Source organism: Trachypithecus francoisi, unplaced genomic scaffold (genome assembly GCF_009764315.1).
Source record: "Trachypithecus francoisi isolate TF-2019V2 unplaced genomic scaffold, Tfra_2.0 Contig01585, whole genome shotgun sequence".
Lineage (NCBI taxonomy): Eukaryota > Metazoa > Chordata > Mammalia > Primates > Cercopithecidae > Trachypithecus > Trachypithecus francoisi.
The window spans coordinates 1,065,296-1,080,259 of NW_022681444.1; the positions used below are offsets into that span (position 1 = coordinate 1,065,296).

A 14,964-nucleotide genomic window follows, 5' to 3' on the forward strand; every position below is an offset into this window, starting at 1 on the left:
TTAAAGTCATTTTATCCACAGCTTGTGTTTCCTACTATAAGTGAAGAAAAATCAGCAAAGACACGAGCAGATGTCAAAATAGTCCTCCAAAAACCCTACCCAATTAAAACACTTACTAGTACCGCGGCACACCGAGACAGCTCTCCGGTAGCTTGTCCCACCAACACATTCCCTCTCTTTTTAGTTACAGCATATGCCAAAGCTCCTGCCAGCTGCAAACCCTTCCCCCCACCAGACTCTATAGGCTTTTTCTCAGAATGAAAAAAAAAATAAAAAAAAAAAAACAAAAAAACTGACACGCACACTGGCTTTCCAAATGGCATTTCTTACATAGAGAAACGCACACAAAAAATGGCACTTTCCCATATATATTGTTAATGAAGAATGTCTTCTTCTTTCTGCTTTGTCACAGACAGTCTGAACTTGACCCCTGACTTTTAGGCCAGGAAAGGAAAAACCCGCAGTATGGGGGATGGTCAGGGGCAGCTGAGAGGACACCAGCTCTAGTATTTCACCTCTGGCTTGTCCCTGACCCAGGGGCTTACTGTAGGCAACTGACTTGACTGCATAAATCCTCCAAGTTTTCATCTGTAGAATGGAGATCATAACACCACCTATCTCACAGAGTCATGTGAGGCTTTGATAAGCTAATGTATGTAAAAGATTCAGCATAATTCCCAGAATGGACCTAACAGGTGCTCATCAGTTCTCTTGCTTGCCTGTCCCCTCTCCTCCAATAGTTCCTAGACCTCAGCCATGCCTGGCTGGAGAGACTGAGGCAGCGGCAAGCCTCCCATGACCTGTGCTCCCCTAAGGTTTATCTGCACAATTAGAATAACGTGTTGATGGTGAGTTACTTAGGTAGGTATCTGATTCCTTCCCTAGTCTACGGGCTTTTGGGGGTTGAGAATCAGATTTCTGTACTCTCAACTCCTACCGCAATATTTGCCCAAGAGCAGACAATTCATGAATGAATGAATGAATGAATGAGAGGCAGCAGAGCCTAGAGGTGAAGAACATAGATCCAAAGCCAGTCTGGGTTCTAATTAATCTCTACCATCCACCAGCTGTGCCAACTTGGGCATGTCACTTAATCTTTCTGTGCCTCAGTTGCCTCCTTGATAAACGGGGGATAACAGTACCTACCTCACAGACTTGTGAGGATTCAATGGATTAATATTTTAAAGTACTTGGAGTAGTGCCTGGCACATGGGAAGTGCAAGATAAGTGTTTGTTAAATAAAAACACTTTTTTTGTGTTTGTTAAGTAAAAACAAATGATCATTGAGGGTGATGAAAATATTCTATATCTTTATTGTGGTGGTTTCATGATTGTATAAAACTGTCAAAATGCGTTGAACCATATACTTTAAATGGATGGGTTGTGATAAATATACCCCAATGAAGGTATTCATTGAACCATCTACTTTAAATGGATGGGTTGTGATAAATTATACCTTAATGAAGTTGATAAACACATTAGCACTCTCTCCAGAACACAGAATAAAATCACAGCCAACCACACAAGGTAAGAGTGTGCGAACAATGGTGAATGAACGCCATGCTACAAGGCGACTCTCCCCAGGGCCACCCCTCAGTGTACATTCTGATCTGTGGCTGTGTTTGGCTCCCTGTCCCCTTCTTTTTTCATCTAGTCCAGGATTTTTAACTTTTTCAAGTTATGCCCTCTTAGGATCAACATAAAAAGCCAATGTCCCTAGAGATTCTGATAGACTTCCCTATACAAAGGAGGGGGTCTGTTTAATAAACACTCTCTCTTTGGTTTCTTTCCTGTAGCCAAGATGGTGTTGAGCCTTACTTTCTAGAGTTACTTTCTAGAATTGTATGAAAACAATGGGATTTCCTCCCTAAAATATAAAATAATATCAGCTACACTAATTAAAACCACACCCGCTGCCCACACAGATTGGGGTGGGGGAGTGTCCTACCTGTCCAGGGAGGGAATTGGGCAGCTAGTGAGAAAAAGGTAGTACTTAGAAGCAAGCCACAAGATGAAGGGCAACGGTGTGCACTGGCAATGTCACCCAGGGGATCCGAAGAATGGCCAGGAGCATGCAGCACTCAGCCGGCTTGGGAGCGCAGGGTTGGACATTGAAGAGCAGGGGCTCAGTTCTGCCTCTGCTCCTCCAACAGCAGCTGTGCAGCAAAACAGGACACCCTTTCTAGGATGGAGGTTGTGTGGTTCAGGCAGGTGACACACATAGAGTAAACAGGCCAGCAATGGGTGAATCTTTTCTGCTGTCCTTAGACCAGGACCATCGCCAGGGCAGAGCTGTGTCTTATTTGTCTCCAGTGCCCAGCACAGTGCCTGACACAAGGCAAGTGCTCATTAACTGGGGAATGAGAAATGACTGTGGCTAGATCCACTCTACTGGGAGGCCTGCCTGGCAGCAGATGTCAACGTAAGCCCGAATGGACAATGTCAGCTCAACAAAAGCAAATCAGAGTCTGCTCAAGGAAGTGCAATGGGAATAATAATAATGATGGCAATGATAACAATCATGTAAAATTAGCATGATTAATTAGTGTAGAATTAATTCACAGTGGACACAGAAAGCCAGATAGGAGTTAACACAGCGATTAAGACTGTGGGTCTGGAACAAGACAGCCAGATTCAAGTCCTGCTTCTGTACTGTGTAAACGTCAGCAAATTCTTCACTTCTGAGCCTCAGTTTTCTTATCAGTAAAATGGGGATAATACTGCACAGCTGTGTTGCGAGGATTTAGTGAGATAAGAGGTATGAAAAATTTAACACAATGTCTGATTGCAATAAGTGATCAATAAATGTGGGGCTATTAAAGGCAAGTTTCTATCCTTGCAATTTGCAAGTTGTGTCAATAAAATGGATTAGAGTTCTAAGACTAAGGATTTAAATAGCTGATTTTCAGAACAAAGGAAAATGTGAATAAGTCTCTACTATTATACTCTTGTGCTATTAAAAATTAAACTGCCACCAAGCGATTGTTCTTTTCTTGGCTACGTCTCATATAAAAGTGCATTCTCTGGAGCCAGACTACCTGAGTCTGAATCCTAACTCTGCCAGTGAAAACTGTGCTACCTTGGGCAAATTACTTAGACTTCCTGTGCCTCGGTTTCCCTAGCTGTATAATGAGATGATAACAGCACTGACATCCAGGACAGTGGTCATCCTTGGGCTGGGGGAAACTGACTAGAACAGGGTACAAGAGGAGTTTCTAGGGGGCTGGTAATATTTTGTTTCAATATCTGGGTGGTGGTTACATGTACATGTCCACCTTGTAAAAACTCAACTAGCTGTACGTTTAGTGGGTTTCTGTGTTGGTTTGGTTATTTTTTTATTTTTTATTTTTTATTTTTTTTGGGAGATGAGGTCTTGCTGTGTTGCCCAGGCTGGACTCGGACTCCTGGGCTCAAGTGATCCTCCTGCCTCAGCCCCCTGAGCAGCTGGCACTACAGGTGCATGCCACTGTGCCCCACTTTGCCTGGCTTTAACTGTACATTTAGGATGGGTGCATCTTTCCCTCACACTTCAAGAAAATGTTTACCAAAAACAAAACAACAACAACAAAAAATGGACTTCACCAGATTGTTTTGGCAATTAAATGAGTTAATATATGTGTAATACCTAGGACAGTGTCTGGTATATCAGAAGCACTATATATGAGTTATTATTATAAAAAATCAAGATAGCAATAATTCTATAATAAAAGTGACTCAATTGAGACTCTATTTTACTGTTAGAAAATGCGTTTGTGAAGGCAGACAGCTCCAGGACACACACTGCTTCTCAGTCTGCACTGACTCCCTCCAGGGAAGGACAAAGCCACAACATTGTTGGGGTCCTTCAGAGACGCCTTTGCAGTCCTGAGGAGGAGCATAGGTCAGGTAGATTGGGCTTGGGATTTTATCTTCCTCAATTCCTAGTTACAGGACCCAGGATAAATGATTTAATCCTAGTTGAACCTCAATTTCTTTATCCATAAAATGGGTCTATAACCACTTGTTACATAGGGTTGTGAGAGGATTAAGTAAAAAGTTCCCTTCTGGGGTGACGCCCAAAGCCGGTAAGCATCATCTACTCTCTTATGGCCAAGACAGCGCCCAAGGCAGCACTTCTGAGACCAGTAATGGGACTCCAAGCAAAGGAGAAGGGTCTAGGCTGGCTTCCTGCAAAGACACTTTGCTCTGAGATGGCACAGCATCCTCACATGTTTATTATCACGCCCACAACGTGCTTTGTATTTGTTTAAACTAAGTCTGGTATAAGTTGATCCCTCTGTGAGAGGGGCATACTTGATGTGACTCTTGACATTATATTGTATGTCCCCTGTAAGTATGACTTCTTGGGAGCTTGTTTTTTTTGTTTGTTTGTTTGTTTTTTTAAAGGGAGAGAATATGGCTAAAATTAAACCAAAAATTACATCTTAGTAGCTCATTAATCAAAACTTTATTCTAAATGACTGTCTCTGGGTTCCAAGCAGCTGCCTTGATATGGTGTGGCTCTGTGTTCCCACCCAGATCTCATGCCCTGTTGTAATTCCCAGTGTTGGAGGAGGGGCCTGGTGGGAGATGACTGGATCATGGGGGCTGATTTCCCCCTTGCTGTTCTTGTGATGGTGAGTGAGTTCTCGCAAGATCTGGTTGTTTGAAAGTGTGTAGCATTCCCGTCTCTCTCTCTTCCTCCTCCTGGCTATGTGGGATGTGGCAGCTTCCCCATCGCCTTCCACCATGATTGTAAGTTTCCTGAGGCCTCCCAGGCCATGCTTCCTGTACAGCCTGCAGAACTCTGAGCCAATTAAACCTCTTTATAAATTGCCCAGTCTCAGGTAGTTCTTTACAGTCGTGTGAGAATGGACTAATACATGCCTTTCTTCTCCAACTGCACTCCTATGGCTACATATCAGTCCAAGCCACAGCCAGTGTTACAGAGGCCTGTGTGTATCAGGAACTGTAAGACACGCTCTGCATCCATCATCTTACTGACACACATAACAACAAAATTACAGTCACTAGCTGCTGTGTTCCTCCCACAGCCCAACTCTTTACATGTATCATTTAACGTAATCCCCATGAAGTCCCTGTGGAGAGAGAGGGATACTGAGGGTCAGAGAGGTAAAATAACTGGTCCGAAGTCACACGGCTAAGAAACACTTCTAGGCATTCAGACGAACAGCAATACCTTTGTTCCACTCAAGGCATGGCATTATTTGCTCTGACACCTTGTTTCAATCAACAAACATACTGAGCAACTAATATAACAGACCTTTGTTAGGCATACCAGATGAATCAAGCCCTGAAGTATTTTGATGCCTGGCTCAGACACCACTAAAATTCCCAGGGAGGGGAGAGTTTCCCACAGAATCACACCTATTTGATGGATGAAGAAAGAAGGCTAAAGATTAAATAATTTGCCCGTGTTCTTACAACTGGATGCATCAGAGAAAGGATTTGAATCTGGGTTCCATGAGCCAGTGTTCTTTCCACTACACCACTACACAGCATGCACAAAATGTGCCCAAATGCATGCGCATATATATGAGTACATAACAAAGAACAGCATGGGAAGCTGGTGGCCTCCTAGGAGGAAAGGAAAGAGAAATAAGAGGGAAAGTGGATAGGACAGGAAAGGAAAGGCAAACATTCAGGTATTCTAAACTCTTTATTCCCTCCTGAAATCTCAGATACACACAGAGGGAAGAGTGACATTTTCCTTCCCTTCCACAGGCCCCAAAGGTCATCGAGCTGCCAAGCAGTTGATGAACGTAGTGGCTTTTCTTTGGAGCCAAGAGTCACTGATTTGCTCCTTCCTGCTCCACAAAATTAAAAATCTAAGCCTGACAGTTCAGAGGAGCCCTGAAAACACTGCTGGAATTTCCCAGTGTGCTTTAAACAGAAACAGAAGCTTGGCAGAGGAGGGAAGTGGTGTAAGCACCTCCCAGGTCAGGCCAAATCCACCCCTCACAAGGTAATAGGCACTGACTCTCATTAACAAGTCCAAGGAGTCTCAAGCCAGATCAGCAAAGGGACTTTTTCTCCAATGGCCCCTTTCCTGGCCATCGATCCACTGGGTGTTCATTCACTCACTCATTTGGTGCGTCACGTATGGAGCCGTCATTCATGTCAACTTTACACTAGGTCTTAGGGACACAGAGATGATTAAACCATGATCTCTGAACTCAAGGGGCTCCCTGCCTCTCCTTGTGGATGGGCTGTGGGTAGATCTGAGAAAGGGCACAGTAGTATGCAGCAGAAGAGACTTCTCTCCAGTGGACCATTCCCCACTCACCCACCAGCCCCATTCTCTCCCCTCTGTGGTCCCGGGCCCAGGCTGGGGTCCTGGCCTTTTCACTTACAAGCTAGGCAGCTTCAGGCAAGGCACTCAGCCTTCTCTAGCACCAGTTTTCCTTGCTGTGAGCCGGGATCATGCTCTTTACCTTTAGGGTTGTTGACAAGATTGGGGGAGACACTGGGAACACGTCTTTCATACAGAGTCCACCATTGAGCAGATGCTCGGTCAGTGCCAGCTGGTCCACCTCTGGGAGCTGGGTTCTGCCAGTTCTCCTAGCAATCCACTCCAGAAATCCACCCCAACACAGAACCTCCATCCAGCCTGGCCTCCGCTCCGCCATGCAGAATGGAGGGGTGAGCCCACTCACACTCTGATCTGCTGGTGTTTTGTCTCAAACTGGAGCAGGCTTCCCACTGCTGCAGACTCAGTTTCCTCATGTGTAAAAAGAGGACAAGAAAGTGTCAACACCTTTCCCCACAGCTGCAAAGCACAAATATGCGATGAGATGGCAGAGCATTCCATAAGATGAGAAGCATGGCCCAGACATAGCTCGCCACGTTACCGCCACCCACCAGATCCTGCTCTTCTAGAAAACCCTCTTGACTACTCCTATCCCTGCCTCAAGTTGTCATCTCTAAACCCCATGCCAAGCAGAGTGGACAACAGATTCTTTGGCCCACAGTTAAAACTTGTTTAGTGAAGTTTCCTGTGCGCTATCACTTCCCCCTTAAAATAACTGCTTTAATCTTACGCTATTTACACACACTGTGGTAAGGCTTACCACTGGTACCTGTGAAGCACTGCTGAGTTTTTAAATATACTTATTTTATATTTACCTGTATTTTAGAATATATTATTTTAAAATATCCTCAAAGCAACCTCTTGAAATGAGCTTTATTATTCACATTTTACAGAAGAACAACCTGAAGCTCCAAGAGGTATAGTAACTTGCCCCAGATCCTACAGTATCAGAGTTAAGATTTGAGCTTGTGACTGCCTGACCCCAAAGCCTGGTGCCTTTCTCCTCACTGTGCAGCCTCCTCCACCTTCCAGGCACAGAGCTGGTGCTGAGCAAATACCGAGGACAGTGGCCACCTCCACACATCTCTTGTGATCTCCCTGCACAGACTTACCAAGTGCTGAAACACAGTGGCAAGCAAGCCCTAAAAGTAGGGCCAGCATAATAGTTTTCTTTTGTACACACTAAACTGTTTCACGCAATGAAATAACTGTGTTTGAATCCTGCTCCTCCTAATTATTAGCTGTGTGACTTTGGACAAGTTACTTAACCTCTCTGTGCCTATATTTCATCATCTGTAAAATAGGGGCCCCACTATCAGAGCACAGATGCATTATGAAAATTAAATAATGAGCATAAGGTGTCTGGCAATAGTTCAAAATAGCATCCATCCAAATTGAAACAATAGAATTTGAATTTAAGAGTTTCACTGGGAGTGTAAGCGGATGTTGATTGCCTAGTCCCCAAATGGTTTGGGGTCACCCTGCCATAAAATAGGACCTCATTCCTCCCATACAACCACCACTTGCCATCATTCATTCATCACTAAGCACTGCGAAGCCCGACTGCCATCTCCACCTGCCTTTTATTTGAAATGTCAATTTTTAAAGAGTGGAGAGGTTGGAAACCCAATTTAACAAGCACGCTGAAACATTGTTTATTGCCCCCATAAACATGGCTTAGTGAGAATTACGGACTTAATCAGAGTGAACTTATCTTGCGGTGAAAAGGAACACTTTAAATTTCAGAAATGGCACCTTCACTGTGAAAATCTCTTAACTTTTCAAACAAACTACAGGGGGTCTTAAACATATGGGCAGTAAAGGGGCAGCCATTACTTTGATTTGTCCTACCCAAGAGCCAAGGAGCCCCTCACAGTCCTTGACAACTTTAAGATCTAGGAAAAATATTTGGAAAATCATATTCAGGAGACATGTCTCTAAAAGCACCCAAAAGGTCTGCGGAGTGAGAAGTGAGACCTGTATCTGCTCTTAGGATTGTTGAAAAGGATGGGCCCTGCGGTCATTAGAACAGGGGCTATTTAATAAGCAGCAGCAGTGAGAAAGTGCACCCCTCCTCCTAAGATTAAACATTTAGCAATAGGTAATATTTTGCCAACCTGCTTTTCAGAAGAGAGGTGCTACACAATCTAAAAGGCTGCTAAATGGTTTGTGTGGGTCTTCTTTACTTATAAACCCCCCTCCCTCCTGCCGAGGATGAGGTCCTGTGAACCCCAACTTCCCAATCTGAGGCTTCATTAATGCTGCTCTGATCATTCCAGGGAAGGTTTTCATAAAGACGCCACCATCTTGCAGAGAACGTATCAGCCTGGCTGCCAGAGGCAGGAAAGGCAATAGATATAAAATTTTATTATTTCAATGCCCCAGTAGCAGCCAGGAGGACTTAATGAAATCGCTAAGATTTACAATCTGAAATAGTTATTGCACAGACAGATACGGTTAAGGGAGCTGAGCCCTCTGACCTTTCAACCCTTTGATCTTCACTCGGCAGGTGGCCTGGAGCCCCCTCCCGGGCATCTTCCCTCTCTTCCGACATGGCCAAACCTTGATGTGCAATAAGCCTGACCCTACACAGGTGACTCTCCCAGTGCTTATCACCAGCAGCTGCTGCTAATGGCACGACCAAAATCACTCTGAGGCAGGGAAGGGGAATATGCTGTGCAGTGTCCAAATGGTGCTGAAACAAGGCTCAATAACTCAGCCCCAAGTCCAGTTGTGCAGCAGTGCATAATGATGTCATTACCCAAAACTGTCCTTAGAAAATGGAACTCTGATCTCCCCTGATTTATACTTTGAGTTGGGGGGGAAAATCACCTTTTAAAACTCAATCACAAATCTCAAAAAAATAAAATAAAATCAACCCCAAAGTCCCAAATGCATCTCTCAGAACTTCCCCAAAACCATGTGCAGCAAATTTATACCAGCGAAAATCTAAACAATTTTTGGAAACCTAAAATTGACTGTTTTCAGTTCCATGAAATTTCATTTAAAAAACCCCATATGCCAAAATGTCCAAATTCTCTTATTTTTAAAAATTGGGATGACATCCAAAAATCATAGCTATCTTTTTCTTTCTTTCTTTTTTCCCCCCCCTTCTTCTAAAGCTAGGGATGGGTAGTGTGCATATGTACTTATCAAGCTTCATAATTTAACCCATTCGGCCAGTACAAAATATTTGCAGTTAAAGGCTGAAGAGGGAGGATATAAACGTATTACCACTGAATCTTGGGAAACAATTGACTCCTAGGCACGAAGGTTTAACAGACAATTATATTTGGCTCAGGAAGTGTCCAGGAGTATAGGCATAGCTCCAGTCTGCATCTTTTAGCTTTTGTCAATATTTGGGTTTATGGAGGGAAGGATTTTAGGCAAGACACATAAACCACTCTCAGGGATGTTGATAACTTCCAACCACAAAACAAAACTTCAGTGCCACTGTTCATCATACTTCAGAAAAGCCTCCAGCCAATGCCTTTGTTTCTAAACAAACACAGAACGGTGGTCCCAAGCCCTACCTGCAAAGGCCTGAACTTAGATCATAAATGTCTGAATCCAACAGCCAAAGAAAAAACCTACTTCTTTTGTAGCCTAAACGGCATATATCTTAAGTATCCAACTTTAAGTGCCTCTTGAAATGAGCTGAGAATCAAACAATATGTAAAGAGAGATCTATAGACTCCATTTTTAATCACACTTTTCTCTCTGGATGTTTAACTTTAGTAAACAGAGTAGTGTGTGGAGAAATTAGTTTAGCAGGGGGGAAAAAAGGCTAATGCTTACTACATCACAGTTTGACCACTTTGTACAAGTGATTGTTGAGCTATCTTCTTGAGATGCCTATTGGAAATATTTTATTAATAATAATAGCTAGCAGTGGGTGATGGTCTAGTAATATTCATGGCACTTCGGTCATATTATTTCTAGTTGTCATCACTTTATGGCAGGTGTCCTCATTTTGCTGATGGGGATGTTAAGGCACACACCCACAGGAGCTCAGCAACTTGCCCAAATTACAGAGATAAATGGTGGAGCTGGGATTCAAACTCAGGTTCACCGACTGCTCAAAATGCCCATAGGCCAGCCACATTTTCCCCAACAAAAGAAAAACAAAAACAAACGAACAACAACATGCATTAATTTGTGCAGAAAATGTTGGATTTCAGCTTGCTTACACATTGCCCTGGCTCATTTAACGGCCTTCCAAATCAATTATTTTAGGTCATTAAGAGGAAGTTTAATTTGGTTGACAAACACCCCTACTGTGGTGACCTCACATATCAACAACAAATGCCTGATGGTCACAAACCCACACCATGAGTTGGTTGAGCATGGTGTTAAACAAAACCACATGCGCCCAGATTTCAAGTGGGATTTGTCTAGGCCAAGGGTACAGCTCTTCAATCATCACACTGCTGGTCTCTGAGCTCCCACAACGGCCCCGCCCCTAATCACTTGCAAGGAGTTTATGAAGTCAACAGTCCCACGTGGCTGGGCTCAGTTAAAAAATAAGTTTAAGCTAATGTCAGTTTAGAAAAAGTCACTCTTTAGAAAAATAAAAACAGAGGAGGAATAAGGAGGGCAGAGTCAATCTTAGGTAGATCAGTCTTTTAGTTTCTTTGTAAGGGAAGTATATCAATTCTACACCTATATAATATTGATAATCACTTCCATATATTTGGTACCCACCGTGTGTCAGGCACCAATGTGAGTGTTTTCATGTACCTTCTTATTTACTCTTCATTGAAAACGCCTATGAAATGGGGCAACTACCTATTTTACCAGTGAGGAGTCTGGGGCTCAAAGAGGCACCTTCACATATCCATCTGCAAAACAGAGGCACCTCTCTCAAAGTGGTGGCAATGAGAAATTACATGGCTAAAGCAGCATGTACATTAGTAGACCCTCATTCAATGGTCAAGATTATTATGTATCGTTGTTTCCAACAGGAATCTCTTAAGAGGATAGCAAAAGAGCAGTTTTGTGCAAAGTGGTCAAACTGTGTGATGTAGTAACCATACCCTTTTCCTCTGAGAAACAGATTTCTGATTTAAACAAAGGAGTCTGTTTAGGCCAGGTGTGGTGGCACACGCCTGTAGTCCCAGCTACTCGGGACGCTGAGGCAGGAGAATTGCTTGAACCCAGGAGGTGGAGGATGCAGTGAGCTGAGATGGCACCACTGCACTCCAGCCTGGGCAAAAAAGCAAGACTCCACCACAAAAATAAAAATAAATAAATAAATAAAGGTGCTTGTTTAAAGTGACCTAGTAGTGGTGAAACTAGAATATGAACTCAGGTCTGTATGACTCCAGTGCTCAAGAGCTCTCTGTTACACAGCCCCCCTGCTCACTGCCCACTGCTCCTTACCTCAATCTGGCAGGAATTTGACTCATTCAAGCTTCTCTTGGCAACAATTTATAAACTTTCAGTTTTCTCTGAAGTCATTTTAACATTGCTAAATGCAACCTATATATGACATAAATGATGATAGGAAAATACAAAAATGAAAGTATCAATGATGGTTTCACCTCTTCCACTGGGATTCTCATCATTACTGAGTTTTTCTCATCTGTAACAGAGGACTATTCCATCTGACATGAGAATGTTTCATCATGACAAGTTAGACTGAAAATGTACTGACTACAAGAGATACTTAACTCAGCCAGAAGTACTTGTTCCCTTTGAATACATAAATTACTACTAGAGCTTTTTAAATTGTTTTATATTAACTAATTCCAACATTAGGATAAGTGGCATTTGAGATTCATACTCATTTTAAAAGCAAACGCTTACTGTGAAGAGGAGACAGCTTCTATGGGAACTCCATCTGCTCAATCCAGGGCCTTCCTCGAGGCCTAAGGTGAGCAGAGCCTGCTGCGTTTGCAGTAGGAACCTTCTGGATGGTACGAGACTCATAAGTGATGACTGTACATGAGAACACAGAGCATGCTAAGGAAATTCCAGGGCCAAGCCACTGTTCAATTACCTTTTTCTTTACAAAATAAAGCAATCTTTATCCAGGGTTTCGCTGATTTAAACTTTGCCTCTTATTTTTATACTAGTAACTAGGAAGATGAATGTTTGGCATAGTATTTTTTAAAAGCCCTTCACATTTGATTTAACTGAATAAACTACATCAGTTAATTCTCACAAGTCTTTGATATGGATAATATCCATTTAATTTTACAGATAAGAGAGTGGAGACTTGACGAGGCCAAGTAACCAGGTTCCAGTCAAAGTATACTCAGAGCTTGTTTCTGGAGGAATATGGGGCCACCAGCTGCAAGCCCTCCTTTCCCCTCCTTACCACAATCCCCAGCGCACAGCACCGAGAAGGAAAAGCCCAGGACAGGTGGAGACTCTGCTCAGGACTGGGGTGGCACAGGCATAATCCACATGACCTGATGGGAGGGTACACAGATCAGAGGCTCTGGGGACTAATAAACCCCTTACAGCTGAAGGCCTGGGTACAAATTACAGTTGTCCCACAATATCTGAGGGGGATTGATTCCAGGGCCCTTGTGGATACCAACATCTGCAGATGCTCAAGTCTCTGATACCTAAGGGTATAATGTTTGCATATAACCAATGCACATACTTCTGTATGCTTTAAATTGTCTCTAGATTACTTATAAATACCTAATACAATGTAAATGTTAAATAGTTGTGGTACTGTATATAACAACTATGATACAACAATTATACAAACATTATACAAAAATAGCCAATACTGTATTGGCTTTTTAATTTATATTCTTTCCTTTTTTTTTTTTCCCAAATATTTTTGATCTGTGGTCGGTTGAATCTGTGGACATGGAACCTGTGGATGCAGAGGGCCAACTGTATTTTACCTCTCAGAGCCTCATTTTCCCCATCTGCAAGTGTGGATATTTCCTACTTTGCAGAAATGTCTGAGGAATGCTCAAACATTAAAACAGGTCAAGTCCTTAGCACAGTGGTTGGCAAGTACTCAAAAGATGTTAAAGTCTCCTCCAACCCTTTCTTTCTTGCCATGAGCCTATGAATGAAACTATCAGGTGAAATTTTTCATGCAAATATCACTTTTTATTTCATCTTATTTTGAGACAGGGTCTTTGTCACCCAGGCTGGAGTGTAGTGGCACAATTATGGCTCACTGCAGCCTTGAACTCCTGGGCTTGGCTTGAGTTGATCCTCTTGCCTTAGCCTTCTGAGTAGCTGGAACTACAGCTGCGTGTCACCACACCTGGCTTTTTTTTTTTTTTTTAAATTTTATGTAGAGATGAGGTCTCACTGTGTTGCCCAGGCTGTTTTTTAATAAAGCAAGAATATGATCACTTGGCACTAACAAATGTCACATGGAATATCTCTATTCTTGTGAGGACACATATACAAGTCACCATTTATACCTGGATGTAACTATGGCTCAGAATTTTTCATCAATTGCAGCATTAACAAATGTGAACTACATCTTACTTCTGTCTACATGTGGAGTCCTACAAAGAAGCAAAATGGTACAATGGTAAACAAGAAACACTTTCCTTTACTCTGTTTAAAAATAAATATCAAAAAAAGAGAAAGGAACAAAGCATGAAAGACTTTCTACGCCAAGGGAAAAATGAAAAGAAAAAACTAGTTAAAATAGTGCCAACTCAATTGACAGAAATTCCAGTTCTTTGAAATGCAAAGGAAAAAAACCCCATTACTTTCCCCTTGCCTGTAAATAAATGAATCCTGTTATTTTGTGTAAAAGTTCCATAGTTAAATTGGGAACCTCGTTGTAGACACAGACAAATGTGGCCTCTGGATCCCAGAGACCAAGATGAGCCTTTGATTTGGCACCTGGATGCTGTCCTCCAACGGGCGGCTCAGTGCTGTTTTAAGCATTTGTGTATTTGCAAAACCAGGCTTCTAGGGACCCATGGCTAAGCCTTCCTAGATAAAAGATGGTGAAAGGAGCAGAATGCTAGGAGTTCCCCATGCACCCATCACACGCCTCTTGAAATTGCATTGGAGGGGAGAAGCAGCTGGGGGCCTGCCAACCGGTCCCCGGGTCTCACTCCCCCTGCTTCTACTGCCTTGAACTACCACATAGTATATAAAATACATTCATACCCTTAAACTGAGGTGTAGAAAGAATAGCTAATTCATAAAATGTACTTGAAAACAGAGAAGAAATGACACAATCTAGTAAAAGTGGTGCTAATACTTTGAAGAAAGTCATCACTACAAACACATCTGTCACAGCTTGGTAGCAAAGAAACCATGTAGAAGCTCAGGTTTGGGACACTGACCCATCTGAATTTTATGTACATGTTTTTGATGTGCAATTTCCTTAAGAATTACCTTGATCTTTGCAAATATCAATTTACTTTATTAACACGGTTAAGTGGTTTCCAAGCATTTTATACGGAAGGACTGTGCTTCTAATGGCCCAGAAGGAGAAGGCCTGACCATGTCCCTCCTCTATTTACACCCTTCAATGGCTCTCCATTGCCCTATAAAGTTCAAACTCTTTACTGCAGCCTCCAAGGCCCTGGATGGGCTGGGCCTGGCCTGCCTACCTCAGCTCATGCTTCTATCAGAGGCTGAACTAACTCATACCTCCTGGAAAGCCCCCTTTGCCTACACCTAAGTCTTTGCAGATGCTGCTCTCTGTT

The 14,964-nt window shown here is 42.8% G+C and overlaps 1 protein-coding gene and 1 long non-coding RNA gene across 13 annotated transcripts in view; both read right to left on the reverse strand.

Moving 5' to 3' along the window:
- DENND1A (DENN domain containing 1A) overlaps positions 1–14,964 on the reverse strand; it is a 555,596-nt gene that overhangs the window by 206,588 nt on the left and 334,044 nt on the right. The gene's annotated exons all lie outside the window — the stretch shown is intronic.
- LOC117070938 lies at positions 1,196–13,486 on the reverse strand. The gene is made up of 3 exons (XR_004432104.1): positions 3,567–13,486; positions 3,188–3,190; positions 1,196–2,089 (listed from the first exon to the last, which is right to left on the reverse strand). It is a non-coding gene; the product is annotated as an uncharacterized LOC117070938 (long non-coding RNA).